Raw genomic sequence first — 13,596 nt, forward strand, 5'->3', positions numbered from 1 at the left:
CATCTGGGGTCCCTGCCTCTTTGAAGGTACAAAGGCAGGTACCCTCTGCAAGGAAGTGACATTAGTGTGAGATCCCAGTGAAGGGAGGAGGTGGTCCAGAGAGGCTTCCAGAAAAGAGACTGTGCAGAGGTGTGCCTCGGAGCCGCCCAGGAGCTCCAGGCTAGCAGGGAGGAAGGGAGTGGAGCAGGAGGGCGGGAGTCAGAGCTGCCCCAGCAGCACCACAGAGCCAGCTCACCCCAGGGAATTTAAACTGGGAAGTGTCCTTAAGACTGTGCTGCAGGCCTGTTCCAAAGCCCCAGGAGGTTGTGAGCAGGGTGTGGGCAGGGTAAGGGCAGGGTCTCAGCAGGGCATGGGCAGGGAGTGGGCAGGGTCTCAGCAGGGCGGGCAGGGAGTGGGCAGGGTCTGAGCAGGGCGTGGGCAGGGAGTGGGCAGGGTCTGAGCAGGGCGTGGGCCAGGCATGGGCAGGGTCTCAGCAGGGCGTGGGCAGGGTGTGAGCAGACCCAGATCTGAGGCTCATTACTGAAAGGCAACTCAGCTGACAGATCAGCCACAAAAGGAGCCAGCATGACCCACCTAAAGGCCCTTCCCGACAGAGACACCACAGGAACTCGCTTTTGTGTCTTGAAGACACACATGGTGTACGTAAACATGCACACGCGCAGGCCAGCACACATGCGTGGAGTCTGCTCTGCCGGCAGCCAGGAGGGATGAGCAGCAACCCCTGCGTACCAGTGCGGCCTATTGATGGTCATAGGTGTCAGGTCCGTGGTGGCCACCTAGAACAAAGCAGCCCGTGGGGGGAAAGGAACATCAATCAGGCGCCATCGGAAACACCTGACAATCCGCGAGGTCTCCTGACTAACACCTGTCAATCAGCAGGACCCAATCCTGGAGTTCAGCCAACTCCCCTGACCAACTCCAACGAGACAAGGGACCCTAAAAACACCTTTTCCTGACCCAAGCCCTTCCCTTCCTGCAGTGAGCCCCGTAAAAGTCCAGTCCGGTCAAGCTCCCACGCGGTTTCTCCTCAGACCCTTCCCCTGTCCACTCTGTGGGTCTGATCGAGTTCTGCCGGGGTGGGGATGGGGTGGGGGGGTGATATCTCAATAAAATCTCCTTCAGCGTTCAGCAGCCTTTTTAAATCTGCCTCCTTTGGTCGCTGCTCACCTCACCTGATCTTACAACAGGTGCCCCTGCCAAGGCCAGACGGGGCCTCGCAGGGCTACCTGGGCACACTCAGAGCTGACTTCACGAGGTTCTGTTGTCACGAGGATCAGATGGGTCAAGACAGGCAAATGGCATTCGGAGTGCAGGAGAATTCAAAATGTATTTTACACCCCGTCGGCCCAGGAGAGATCAGACTTCAGATTCTGAGCCCCCATCACCGGTTTCTCACCATATTTATAGGCTATCTGGTGCCTAGTCTACAGGATAGAAGACCATGCATTCTAGGAAGCGGCTTTACAGAAAGGAGTGTGATAAGGGGAAGAACTGCCCCCCACCCAGGCCTTCCATAACCCTCAACAGGCGAGTAGTTAGATTCCCAGAGGTAGTTATTTACAATCCAAAAGGGACTCTCCCTTTCCAAGGCACTACCCCTCAGGACAGTGTTCTTACACAGTTTGTTTACCTCCAAGCCTGTTTGGTCACCCATTACACTGTGAACCCAGAGCTGTCTTAAAATGTAAAAAGTGTATTTAAAAACCGAAGGTAGGCTGGGTGTGGCCACTAGTAGAGCACATGCTTAGCCTGCAAGAGGCCTGGGCTCCCATCCCAGCACCCAAAACAAAACAAAAACAGAAAGGAAAGTTAGCTGAGCCCTGGGCAGGAGTGAGTGGAGCCCCAGGTGGCACTGGTGACGGTGACGGTGACAGTGAGTCCTTGCTTCCCCAATGCTGAAGTATAACCCCAGAGAAGCACGCTGCGGCAGGTGTGAGGTGGAAAGTGGACAGCTTTATAAAGGACAGCAGAGACGACGTCTCCCGCGGGAAGAAGGGGACCCGAATCCGTGGAAGGGAGGTCTTTCAGTCCTCCCACACTCCTGTCCTGTGTTCCCTCTGTCCTGCAGTGACAGAATGAGGTGGGAAGGCCAAAGGTGGGAGTTAGGAAGGGCCTGGGGAGGTCTGATCAGCACCTCCCTGTTTGCTGGGAGCTGCTTCATTAACAGTTCCTTAGGATGGGTTCGGGCCTTAGGGACATGAACATTCAATTTCCCCAGGTGCTGTTCTGGTTTCTGGACCCCATTCTCGATAATGGTCTCCATTTTCTTTATCTCACTGGATATTAGACCTGACTTACCTAACTACACTAACTACCTATCTGTAAGTCTGGCTTCAGCGGCCTCCTGGTCGTGGTGTGTGGACAGACAGAGGTGAGGGACGCAGGGGAGCAGCCAGAGATGAAGAAGGAACACTGGTGGTGAGGCTGGCCTGGGCGGCGGGACCCCTTTAGACCCTGGAGGAGGGTGGCCACAGCAAGTGGAATTTGAAGCCATGCACTTGGGAGAGGTGCCCAGGATGAATGCAGACGGAGGGAGGCCCGTGGATGTCTCTACCAGAGGTGGGAGGCCACTGTGCCCAGCACTTCCCAGGACTGGCCCATGACTGACAGACACCGAGGCTTCCTTGGAGATGCAGGACCCTGACCAGAGCAAGAGGAGGGATGCGGGCCTGCGGGAGGCAGCCCTGCTGGGGCGTGGGGAGCCAGGCCAGGGCAGGAGAGAGGAGGGCTGATGTCCCTGGGAAGAAGAGGGTGCCCAGAGATGGCCCCGTGGGACAGGCCACCTGACCACAGGAAGGGCTGGAGACCACTGATGGCCAAAGGGGACTGAGAGGCTGCCCGGCCCAGGGAGAACGGAGGGCGAGGGATCGAGACTGAGGGTGCTCAGGCTGGTGTGGAGGCGGGCGGCAGGAAGGAGCTGGGAGTCAGAGGGTGATTAAATGAGGACCTCAACAACCCTGGCTGTGTGAGGCGTAGGCACCCCCACCCCTCGGCAGCAGCACTCGGCAGGAGGGCAGGATCCTGCAGGCACCCTGGGGGGAGGCCCAGGAAGGACAGGATGGCTGGGGAGGGCTGCCAGATGGCATGATGACTGCGGGTGGTAGCTTCTGGGGCCCTAAGTGGCACCGCTGTCCCCTGGAGCTGCAGGCCCTGTACCCCTGGTGCCCACCCGGGCTGCCCCCGACCCCAGCCCTTCTGATAGGGCCAGAATTTAAGAAGGACATTTAAACCAACACTTGTATTTTTTGTGGCACTTCCTGGAGACCATTTCCTGAACTGAGAGTGACTGTCACACTAACACTACCCCATTAGCTTTGTCCCTGTACTTGAACCCAGACCTCACATTGTTCTCTCCACTGAGGTCAGAGGCTGAGCTGATTGCCCAGATCCTGTGGGGTGCAGCGGGAGCCAGGTCTGCCTGAGGCCCTCCTCCAGCACAGGCCTGGCCTGTGGCTGGCCTATGGCTGGCCTGTGGCTGGATAGGATCTGTGGCTCAGACAGGGCCACCAGGACAGGGCAAGGCAACAGCATCAGAGAGGAAGGGCCCTTCAGGCATCTGGGAACGTGTCTTCCCCAAAGACAGCCGGGCTCCCTCCTGCAGCACAGGACGACACCACAGACCCAGGAACTGGTCCTGGTCTCCTGTGATGCCTCCTGGGTACTGGGAGAGACAACATATCTGTTTGTTTCTGGGGCTCCCCTGCAGGAGGAGCACACCAGGGCTGGCTGTCACTAGCATCACCCTGTCCTCCAGGGTAAAGTAAAGGGATAGAATGTCTCCACTCAGGGCCCCGGGTGCAGGTACAGGGGACCTGCCCCGAGGCCTTAGTGTGGGGGGCTGTCCTGGGAGGTTGGGCAGCCCGCCTCCCTCAGTGCCCTCCATTTGCCATGCAGGGGCCTGGGGAGACCCTGGAACAAGACACCCTTGTGAGCCATAACCATCTGCAGCAGTGCTTCAGGCCTGGGTCTTCAGGCCTGCTAGACATCACCGCCGGCAGGTGGACCCTGCCAGCTCTCCCTGGAAGTCACCTTAGGCCGGGGGCCACCCCAGTTCACCTCCCTGTGTGTGAGCCACTCCCCTCTCTCCAGTGCTGCATCCTGAGATGCTCTGGAAACTGGACCCCGGCTGTGCTCACCCACATGGTGGCCACACCACACTCACCCTGAGAGCCGGCCATAGAGCTCAGGATGCCATTGCGTCTTTATAGACTCATCAGGCTCCATCCCAACTGACCCAGGGTGGCTGAACTTGTGATCCTTCATGCTTCCTGTGGTGCAGAGGCCTGAGTGTGGCTCCTGGTAGGGCTGAGGTGGGGGGATGGTCTGTGAGGTCCTTCCTCAAGAACAGACCAGGGCCAGGACCCAGGGCCATTCAGGTCAGAGCAGGGAGAGAAAGGAGGGAGACAGCTCACGCTCTCAGGACCTGGAGGGCCCTTCTTTCCTCCCAGTGGAGGGACAGGCCCCAGGGGGGTGGCCTACCCAGTGCCCCTGCACAGGGTCAGGCTCCAGGCGGGGGAAGAAGCATCTTCTCACTCAGAAAACACATTCTGATCATTCTTTGTCCTCCCGCCCCCTCCCCTTCCTCCTCTCCCCAGCCTGCCCCTCTCTCCGTCTCTTTCTGTCTCTGTCTATCTCTGTCTCGTACCCAGTGCAGCACTGTGGGAGAAGCACTCTGTTTCCCTGTCCTCTGAGCATTGAGAGGACAGGCGTGTGTTTGTCACCGTGACTCACTCTGGTGGCTGCCGGGTGCTGGTGGAGTCTGTGCTAAGCTCCAGGGCAAGGCTGACGCAGGAGGGGGTGTGGCTGCCTGGTTATTTGAGGGATGTCCAGCGTGGGCAGCACTGCCCAGCTGTCAACACTGATCCCTGAGCTGCCCTGACAGGTGCCGTGGTGGGGACATGTGGGCATGGAGTGCCTCTTGGGGCTCAGCCTTCTTAGAAAGTAGGAAGGGGGTAAAGGGCACAGGCGAGAGGGCTCTGAGGCTGGGCTCTGCGTGGGGCCGGGGCCGGATGCCCCTCTGCTGGCTCCTGGGGGCATGAAGAGGTGTGCTGCTGGGTCCCCTGGAGGGCTCTGCCCCGCACTGCTGGGGCCTTGGCTCTCCTCGGGCTCCACCACGCTCCACATTCAAAGCGCGGCAGGGGACTCTGCCAAGGAACGGCCTCCCCAGGACTGAGCCCGTGGGCACCAGAGTCGGCACTGGATTCTGCAATAGCTCCACACGGTAGCCCCGTCATGGCCACATTCATTCCCCAGCAAGTGACGCTTGGTGGGGTGGGGACACAGCCATGTCCTGGCCTGTCCCCACTGGCCTCCCTCGGACTCCCTTGGGGTGGGGGAGCACCTGCAGGCCTTCCCCGAGGAAATGTGGGATGGAGAAGGTCAGAACGTGGGTGCTCCTGGGAGGCCACGCTGTGGGAAAGGCGCCAAGGTGCCTGGCTGAGTCAGGACTTCCACGTTCTGTGCCACCTGGCCTGGATGAGCTGCAGGTTCCAACTGAGCAGGGAGGGGCGGCTGCTTGCCCAAGAGAGGGGCCCATCCCAGGCTGACGACCCAGATTCCAGAGCAGGGCGGAGCCTCCCCTGAGAGCTGGTGGTTTTCTGCCAGGGTGTGTGGAGACCTGAGCTGGGCCTCTTTCAGGAGCAGTCAGAAGAAGCCTCCGACCTCTGGTTGGATCTGGCTACTAAAATCCAAACATGAATGAAAATAACACTTACATGAATCTGATGCTCAGGCCCCAGCTCAAGCCCTCGTCCCCTGGGGCAGGTGCTCCCAGGGGCTGAGCCCCTCAGCAGGTGGCGGGACCCACCTCACCCTGGGAAGGCCCTAGGCCAGGCTCTCACACACGCATCTGCAGATGCACCCCTGCCACACACACAGTGCTCACACACACACTACGTGGCTCAGGTGTGCTTTACATCAATTTGTTTATATACAGAGAACTTGAAAGACTCCAGACCAAAACAAAAACCAGAACCAGCCTGTTAGAACTGATGTGCAGGAGGCAAAAGCACCAGTTTTTGAAGATATAGAAAAATCCACCCTAAAATTCACATGGAATTTCAGGGACTGAATAATAGCCAAGACAAGCTGGGAAGAAGCACCCAGCCAAAGTACTCCTGCCTCCTGATTCCAAACCTCTGCACCGCTGCAGCCGCCAGCAGGAGCTCTCCTGACCAGAGGGCCAACGCAACAGAACAGGGCCCAGATAAACACGCCCTCGTGTGGCCAGGTGACTTCTGACAAGGGTGCCAAGGCCATCTTTGTTGAGATGGCATCTTCAACAAAGTGCTGGGGAATCTGGAGGTCCCCATGCAGAAGAATGAAGCTGGACCCTGACCTTCACCATGTTTTAAAATGTACTCACAGTCGATTAAAGACCCAAACAGGACCCAAACTATAACACTCTTAGAAGAAACAGGGCAAAGCTTCGTGACATTGGATTTGGTCATGATTACTTGATATGCCACCAAAGGTATCAGTGACAATATGAAAAAAGGTGAATTGAGCAGCATTGAAATTTGGAACTTCTATGCATTGAAGGACACGACCAACAGAGAGAAAAGGCCACTCACAGAACAGGGAGAGTACCTGTCAATCACGTGTTGATGAGAGTGACAGCCATAATACACAGAGAACTCCTAAAATTCAACAACAATTAAAAAATGCAAAATTGGGCAAAGAACTTGAATAGACAGGCATTTCTCCAAAGAAGACATAGGAACAGCCAATAAGCACATGAAAGTATGTTCAACATCACAAACCAGGGAAACGCAAATCAAAACCTCCCAGAGATACCACCTCACCCCATTAGGGTGGCTGTGATCAAAAAAATAACAGGTGTTGGCAAGTGGAGCCCTTGAGCACTGTTGGGGGGAACGCGGGATGGTGCAGCCACTATGGGAGAGAATATGGCAGGTCCTCAACTAGCTAGACGTAGAGCTACTGTGTTTCCCGGCAGTCCCACTGTTGGTCTACACCTGAGAGAATCGAAAGAGACATTCATGCGCCCACCTTTGCAGCAGTGTTAGTTATAGTAACTGAGAGCTGGAAGCCACCCAGTGTCCACGGACGGATGATGCCTGAGCACGATGCGGCCAACCTTTCCAGGTGACACTCTGTAGCCTTAAAAAGCCTGCTTCAGCCTGGCCAGCTCTCAAGGGCCGTGTGCTAAGTGACCTAAGCAGTCATCAAAGGACGAACATGGCGCAAATCCACTTAAACAAGACAGGTAGAGGAGACGGGAGTAGGATGGCAGGTGCCAGAGGCTGGGAATTGGAGGGCCGTCAGCATATAATGGGGAAAGAGCTTCAGTCTGGGAAGTTGAGAAAGTTCTGGAGATGGATGGTGGTGACAGGGGCATGCACTGTGAGTGTGCTTAACGCCCCTGACCCACGCACGACAAAGTAGTGAAGATGGCAGTTGCTGTGGCGCAAGCCCTCAGAAGGCTGGGGCAGGAGGCCAGCCCAGGCAACTCAGCAAGACCCTGACTCAAAAATAAAGGGCTAGGATGTGACCCCGCAGTGAAGCGCCCCTAGTTCAATCTCTAGAAAACACACACACACACACACACACACACACACACACGTGTAAATGGTAAATTTATGTTACACATTATTTTATCACAATAATAAAAAGAAGCTAATGACAACTATATGAGGTCTTGCGCGGGGGGAGGCAGGCCAGGCCAGATTCAGGAGCAGGTCCAATCGAATGCCCAGTAAGTGCAGACCAAAGGGACAGGGACAGCTCATGTCCCACCTGCAGGCCTGTGTCCACCCAGCTGAGATACAGGTGCATTCTGCAGCAGAGTGGCCCTCCTACTGACCTCTGGTCCTGCATCTACCTTAAAGTAGTGCTAATATACAGCCTCGTCCACCTTGATGGGCCCTCTGGGGCCATGGAGTGTCCTCCAGTTCCAGTGTCCCATGTCAGTGCTAGGAACACTCTGTAGCTCTGTCAGTCCTGTGGAGTCCTAGAAGTGTGAAGAGGTACCCAGGACCAGGGCACCTGGGAACATGAAGCAGACAGGCCACATGGGGACCAGGGATAGCCACTGCCCCAGGCAAGGGTCCCACGAGCAAGCAGCCCAGGCCCCCGCTCCAGATATGCCTGGTCCCCAGACACCAGGGCAAGGGCCAGGTTCCGGCCTCCCTGCTCTCTGGGGGTGCCTGGACCTGCCAGGAGCAGTCAACATCCCCAGCATCTCTGCACACTCAGACTGCACTTGGCCTGCCTCTGGGGAGTTGCTTTCAGGATTTCAGTCCAGTGCTTTGGTGGGGTGGATGAGCAGCTGCTGTCTTGACAGACTGCACCCCAAGCCTGCACTGCACCTGGAGGTTCTGGCTAAGGAGGGGCCACACATACGTGATTGAAATATATATGGTTTTTGTCAGTGGGTGAAATTGCAACAAACTTGAAGATCTCGCTTGGCTTTACTTTTGATTCTAGAATTGAGAAACACCCCATTCCATAAAACAGAAAGGGTGCTCTAATAAGCCCCGCAGAGGAGGCTGGCCCAGGGTTGACAGGAACAGAGCAGACATGGGTCCAGATGCATTCCTCATGAGGTGGGAAGGGACAGCCACATCAGGCCCCTTTCCTCGGGCAGCACTGAAGCAAAGAGTTTCATTATCTTGTGATTGAAACTGGCCTGTTTGGGAAGTGAGGCTGTTCCCTCCTGATTCTCGGAAGGTCGCAGAAAGCTTAGTTTCAGCTGGATGATGTGGAGCTTCAGCTCGGGTGACTCCATTTTTATTTTTAGCCTGGCTGTTGGGACAGAGCGGGCGCTTAGTCCAAACCAACAGCCTCCTGCAATTTTTATTTAACGTAAACTTCAATGTGTAAACATTTTTTACTGGTAGATACATGATCAAAAGAATTTTGAGGCTTCAGGGTTGGAAGACAGGTCCTCTGAGTCAGGGTGGGGGTCTGCCATACCATCCTAGATGAAGGGGTAGCCAGAACAGAAGGCCTGTTCCCAAAAGAATTGGGGACAAATGTCCATTCACCCTAGAGGGCCTGGGAGGGCGGCCACGAGTCCAAAAGAGGCTACTGTCTACATTCAATGCGCTATTCTTGGTGGCCACATGTTCCTGCTGCCCACAAGGCTGGAGGGCAACTCCGGACATGGCCAGACTGGGGAGGGGAGCGAGGCGAGTACTGTAGGAGCAGGTGACAGACTGCCACAGCCAGGCTGACTCAGGCGAGCCCTCTGACAGGTGGCCAGGCCTCCGCCTCCACTGCCCCCTGGTCCTGCCGTCCTCCAAGCAAGAGGGCTGGTCATAGGACAGGGGATGTTGGCCTGCCTGCGGCTTCTGCTGGTCCGCCACGCCCTGTCTGGCAGGGCCTGGGCTGTCCCTGTGAGAGGAAGGGACGCCTGGAAGCCGCCTCCGTGCACTGCTATTTTCAAGGACTTTAGGGTCAGCCAAGAGTCCTGCACTCTCACCCAGTCAGTGGCCATCCCTAGGCCGCTCTCAGGCCAGAGGCCAGGAGCAAGGGCCTGAGAGGTCAGGAAACGCAGGCAGATATCATGCCCCTGACCATCAGGGCTCACACTGGCTGTCCCCTGTTTGCTCAGATACCACACAGAGAACACACACAACAGCAGTACCCCCACTGTCCCCACAACACACACCTACACTGCACACACACCACACACACTATACACATACCACACACACAACACAGACAACACACCCGCCATGCACACACAACATGCGTAAATGCACACACCACACATACCATACACATACAAGGACAGACAACACACAGCACACTCCTGGCCCACACATACACACTGTGTCACATGCACTCAGCCTGTGCCCTGCACCTTCTAGCTCCAGGCTGTGGGTGCTGGTCTGCCCAGGACCCTGGTGCCCACTCTGCCCAGTGGCTACACCTACCTGAACTAGATGCAGCAATAGGGATAGGTGGTCTTCCCACCTAGGCCACTCCTGCTGAACAGAATGAGGCCACCTTCACCCCAAGAGACCATGCTCAGGGTCCTGTTGTTCCTCCTGCAGTGGGTTAGGCCTGACAGGCAGAGCTTCCTGGGGTCTCACAGTGTCTGTGGAAGGGACCCAAGTCAGTGCAGTGGGGTCTGGGCTTGTGTGGGGAGGAGCAATGTGAGCCCAGTGCCTGGAGATCACAGGACCCCCAGGACTTCTGCCTTCCCTCCCAGGGAGCCCTAGTACCAGTCCCTGAACCCAATGCCCCATAGTAGTCACGGAGGCAACTGAAGGGTGCCCCAGGCAAAGTACCCAGCTCAGAGCACCCAGGGAGCCAGGCCAGCCCTGCCCTAGCCAAGAAGGCAAGGACAGTCCTCTACTGCTCTGCTATGGGCACAGCCAGGACAGAGTGTCCAACAGCCAAAACACATGTGCCAACAACCAGCAGTTCTACGTCCAGGTGTATCCCAGGACAGCTCCAGGAGACGAGGGGACACTTGAGGCAGCCTGAGTGCAGCTGAAGTGCCCACCCACAGGAAAGTAAACAACCCTGATGCTCATGTACAGTTTGGTCCTGATGCAGAATGGCCTGACTTATGATGGCGCAAGACACACACATCCAAGAGAAACTGCACTTTGAATTCTGAGTGTCCATCTTTCCTTGGGCTAGGATAGGCAGTGCAATTGTTTGTCACAACACTTGGTGGCAGTGGCCATGGCTCCCAATCAGCCTGATTGCAAGGGAAAACATGGGCGCTGTACAAGGAGCTGGGTTGCTGAGCTGGGATGTGGGCTGGTGGATTCAGTGTGTTTCTACTTAGAATATCCTCAGTTTTCAGTGGGTGTGTGTGTCAGGCATCCAAAGCCAACAGAAGAATGAACCAGGGCTGGGGACATAGCTCCAAGGAAGACCACTTGCCCAAGCTGGGTTCAAGCTCCCACAACAACAACACAAAAGCATGAAGTAATATTGATGTTGGCAGGCAGAAAGGTGCAAGTGTCACAAGTATACTGTAGATGGGGACGTGAGTGGTCAAGGACGCCTCCCTGCAGGAGTGGGATGTCAGATGCGTCCCAGGCAACAGGGCGGCTTGAGCCTGGGCTTCAACCTGTGAAGGGACAGTGAGCTAGGAGGACTGTGAGCACGTGACACAGCGGCCATCAGCTCTGGGTGGCAGAAGCACTCAGGTGTCTCATCCTCACTGTACCTGCCTGACTTTCCAAACTTCTAAAAATAAACAAAAATAGGAAAAAGAGTAAGTGGGGAGCACAGAGGAGAGCAAGGAGCTGGGGCTCTTTGGGGCCGGGCACAGGACGGGAAGGGCCAGCTGGGGAGCTGAGCTCACTTGAGCCTACACAGCTTGCTGGGGGATGCCTTGCACCTCTCTGTGCAAATGAGAAAGTGAGGCATGCACAGGTCCAGCAGGGGCGGCAGCAGGAAGCTGGGGCCACCTGAGCACACATGCACAGCACCCCCGAGCCCGGAACACAGGGGCTCCACCAGGGAGCTGGGGCTGTGTCCACATCACCCTTGTGCACAGAAATGACAGTCTGAGCTTTTTCCCTATGGACCCAAGCCCAGCTCTGGGGGAGCCCAGAGACAGGATCAGCAGAGCTGTCTTCCTGCTGCCTGCAGTGGTGATGATCCGCCGGCCATTTGCTCTGGAACATGGTGTGTGGCCAGTGTGGTCATCTCCTGAGGCTAGATCAGAGCCTCAGGGCAAACAGAATCACCACCCCTGCCTGCTTGCATTCTCCACCCTCCCTCAAGTGCCTGGAAACTTCCCCAGGTGGAACTTGGAACCCAGGTCCTTTCACAGGGCAGGAAGGCCTTGGCCCAAGGGTGGGGTGTTCCTTGTTTCTGAAGCCCTGGTGGACAGACCAGAGGTAGGGATGTGTTTGGACCTTCAAGGGAGGGTCAGCTTGGGTCTTCTTGGGTCTGCTCACACAGCCTGGGGAAGAACTGGCTCTCTCTTCTCAAGGATGGACATGACCAGGTAGCCAGTCCTGACTCCAAGCCCTGTAAGGGATGCCAAGTAATTACGGGCACATCAGAGGAGCTGGAGATGCTGGACACTGATCCAACCCTGGGTCTGTCCACCTCAGCCTCCAGAATGGGTACCAGCTGACTAGACCTCCACAGCAGTCTCCAGCTCCTCACACCTGCCTGTGCCCATAGGCGACCACAAGACAGCATCTCCACACACACAAGTCAGCCTCATTCCGCTGCTGGCCTCCTCCCTCTGCATGGCAGCTGCACAACAATGTGGCTGGCCTCGGGAGAGGGAGGCTCCTGGAAGGACCCCTTGCCACCCACCGAACCTTCTCCTGACTCCCAGTCCCACTGCTCTCCCACAGCGCGGGGCAGCCGGACTCCTTGGCCCTGAGAGGACAGGAGTCATAGCAGCCCTGTCCTTGGGACATGTGGAGCCACGTTTCCACTGGATTGATTCTCAATCAGTGGCACATTTCCTGAGGGACGTGTGCCAGACCTGGGGAACCTGGTGCTATGGGCAGAAGTGGGGGTGTGGCCAGGAAGACATGACCAGGTGGGGGCTGCCTCTGTTCTTTCCTGTGGACACTGCTCAGAAAGGAAACCTTTCTAGTACCCTCGCTGACCTTCCTGCTCCCCTGTCTCCCAATTCTCCTAGTGTGGGTCTCCCAGTTATGGTGGCCCAGAAGGCCCAACAAGGAGCTTTCGGGAGGGAACCCGGCCCAGGAAACCACGATCACCCCTGCACTCCAGCACCCACCTGCACACCAGTGCACAGGACAGCAGGGTCTCACGGGACCTTGAGGATGGCCCTAAGGCCCCCGACTTGAAGGGCAGGACTGGGGCAGGGGTCCCTGCCCAGCATTGGTGGCCGCAGCCAGTGGTGCACAGCAGTCTGCCTGCGCAGCCTGCATTCAGTGTCAGGAAGCCGGAGACCAACAGTAACAGCCATGTCAGCGCAGCCTCAACATCGGGCAGCAGAGGAAACCCCAGGCCTGCAGCCCACACGACCGCAGGAGCAGCTGACTCTCCTGGAGTCCCTGGAGGGGAGCCCTGGCCGAGAGGCCCTCAGGTCTGAGCGCTGAACTGAGGGTCCTTCGCACACACTCTCCAAACTCTGTTGGTGCCTCCTGGGGCCAGGCCAGGCTCAGGGCTCTTAGTGACATGACAGGATGGACACGGACGCTGCCTGTGTGGAGCCTGCAGTCAAAGGAGAAGCAGGTGCTGGGAAGTGTGGGCTGCTGGACAAAGCAGCACAGAGAGGCTCTCGGTCTGGGGGCCGGAAGTCTGAGATCAAGGACTGCAGGGCTGGCTCCTGCGGGGCGTGAGGGAGTATCTGCAGGCTCCTGGGGATCCGCTGGCAACCCCCAGGGCCTTGGCTTGCAGGAGGCCCGATCTCCACCCTGGTCCTCACGTGCCATCTTCTCCACGCTCGCCTGCAGGTCTGATCAGACCTCCTCCACGTATGGACACGAGTCATGGGGCTTCTGGCCTCCTCCTACCCCAAGGGCATCCGTGAAGACCCTTCTTCCAGACAGGGCCCCTGGAGGCCATGGGGGTCGGGACTGCAGCACACTGGAGAATACCAGTGAGCCCGTGAAGAGTAAATTCCCAAGGGAAGGTGGGACTCCAGACGGTGGAGGAAACGGGCTTCAC

At 57.1% G+C, this 13,596-nt stretch overlaps 1 long non-coding RNA gene across 1 annotated transcript; it reads right to left on the minus strand.

Annotated features, from left to right (window-relative positions):
• Nucleotides 1-728: 728 nt before the first annotated feature.
• LOC113197638 (uncharacterized) lies at nucleotides 729-4,696 on the minus strand. The gene is made up of 3 exons (XR_003302731.2): nucleotides 4,646-4,696; nucleotides 4,163-4,305; nucleotides 729-776 (listed from the first exon to the last, which is right to left on the minus strand). It is a non-coding gene; the product is annotated as an uncharacterized LOC113197638 (long non-coding RNA).
• Nucleotides 4,697-13,596: the final 8,900 nt, after the last annotated feature.

Source organism: Urocitellus parryii, chromosome 2 (assembly GCF_045843805.1).
Source record: "Urocitellus parryii isolate mUroPar1 chromosome 2, mUroPar1.hap1, whole genome shotgun sequence".
Classification (NCBI taxonomy): Eukaryota; Metazoa; Chordata; class Mammalia; order Rodentia; family Sciuridae; genus Urocitellus; species Urocitellus parryii.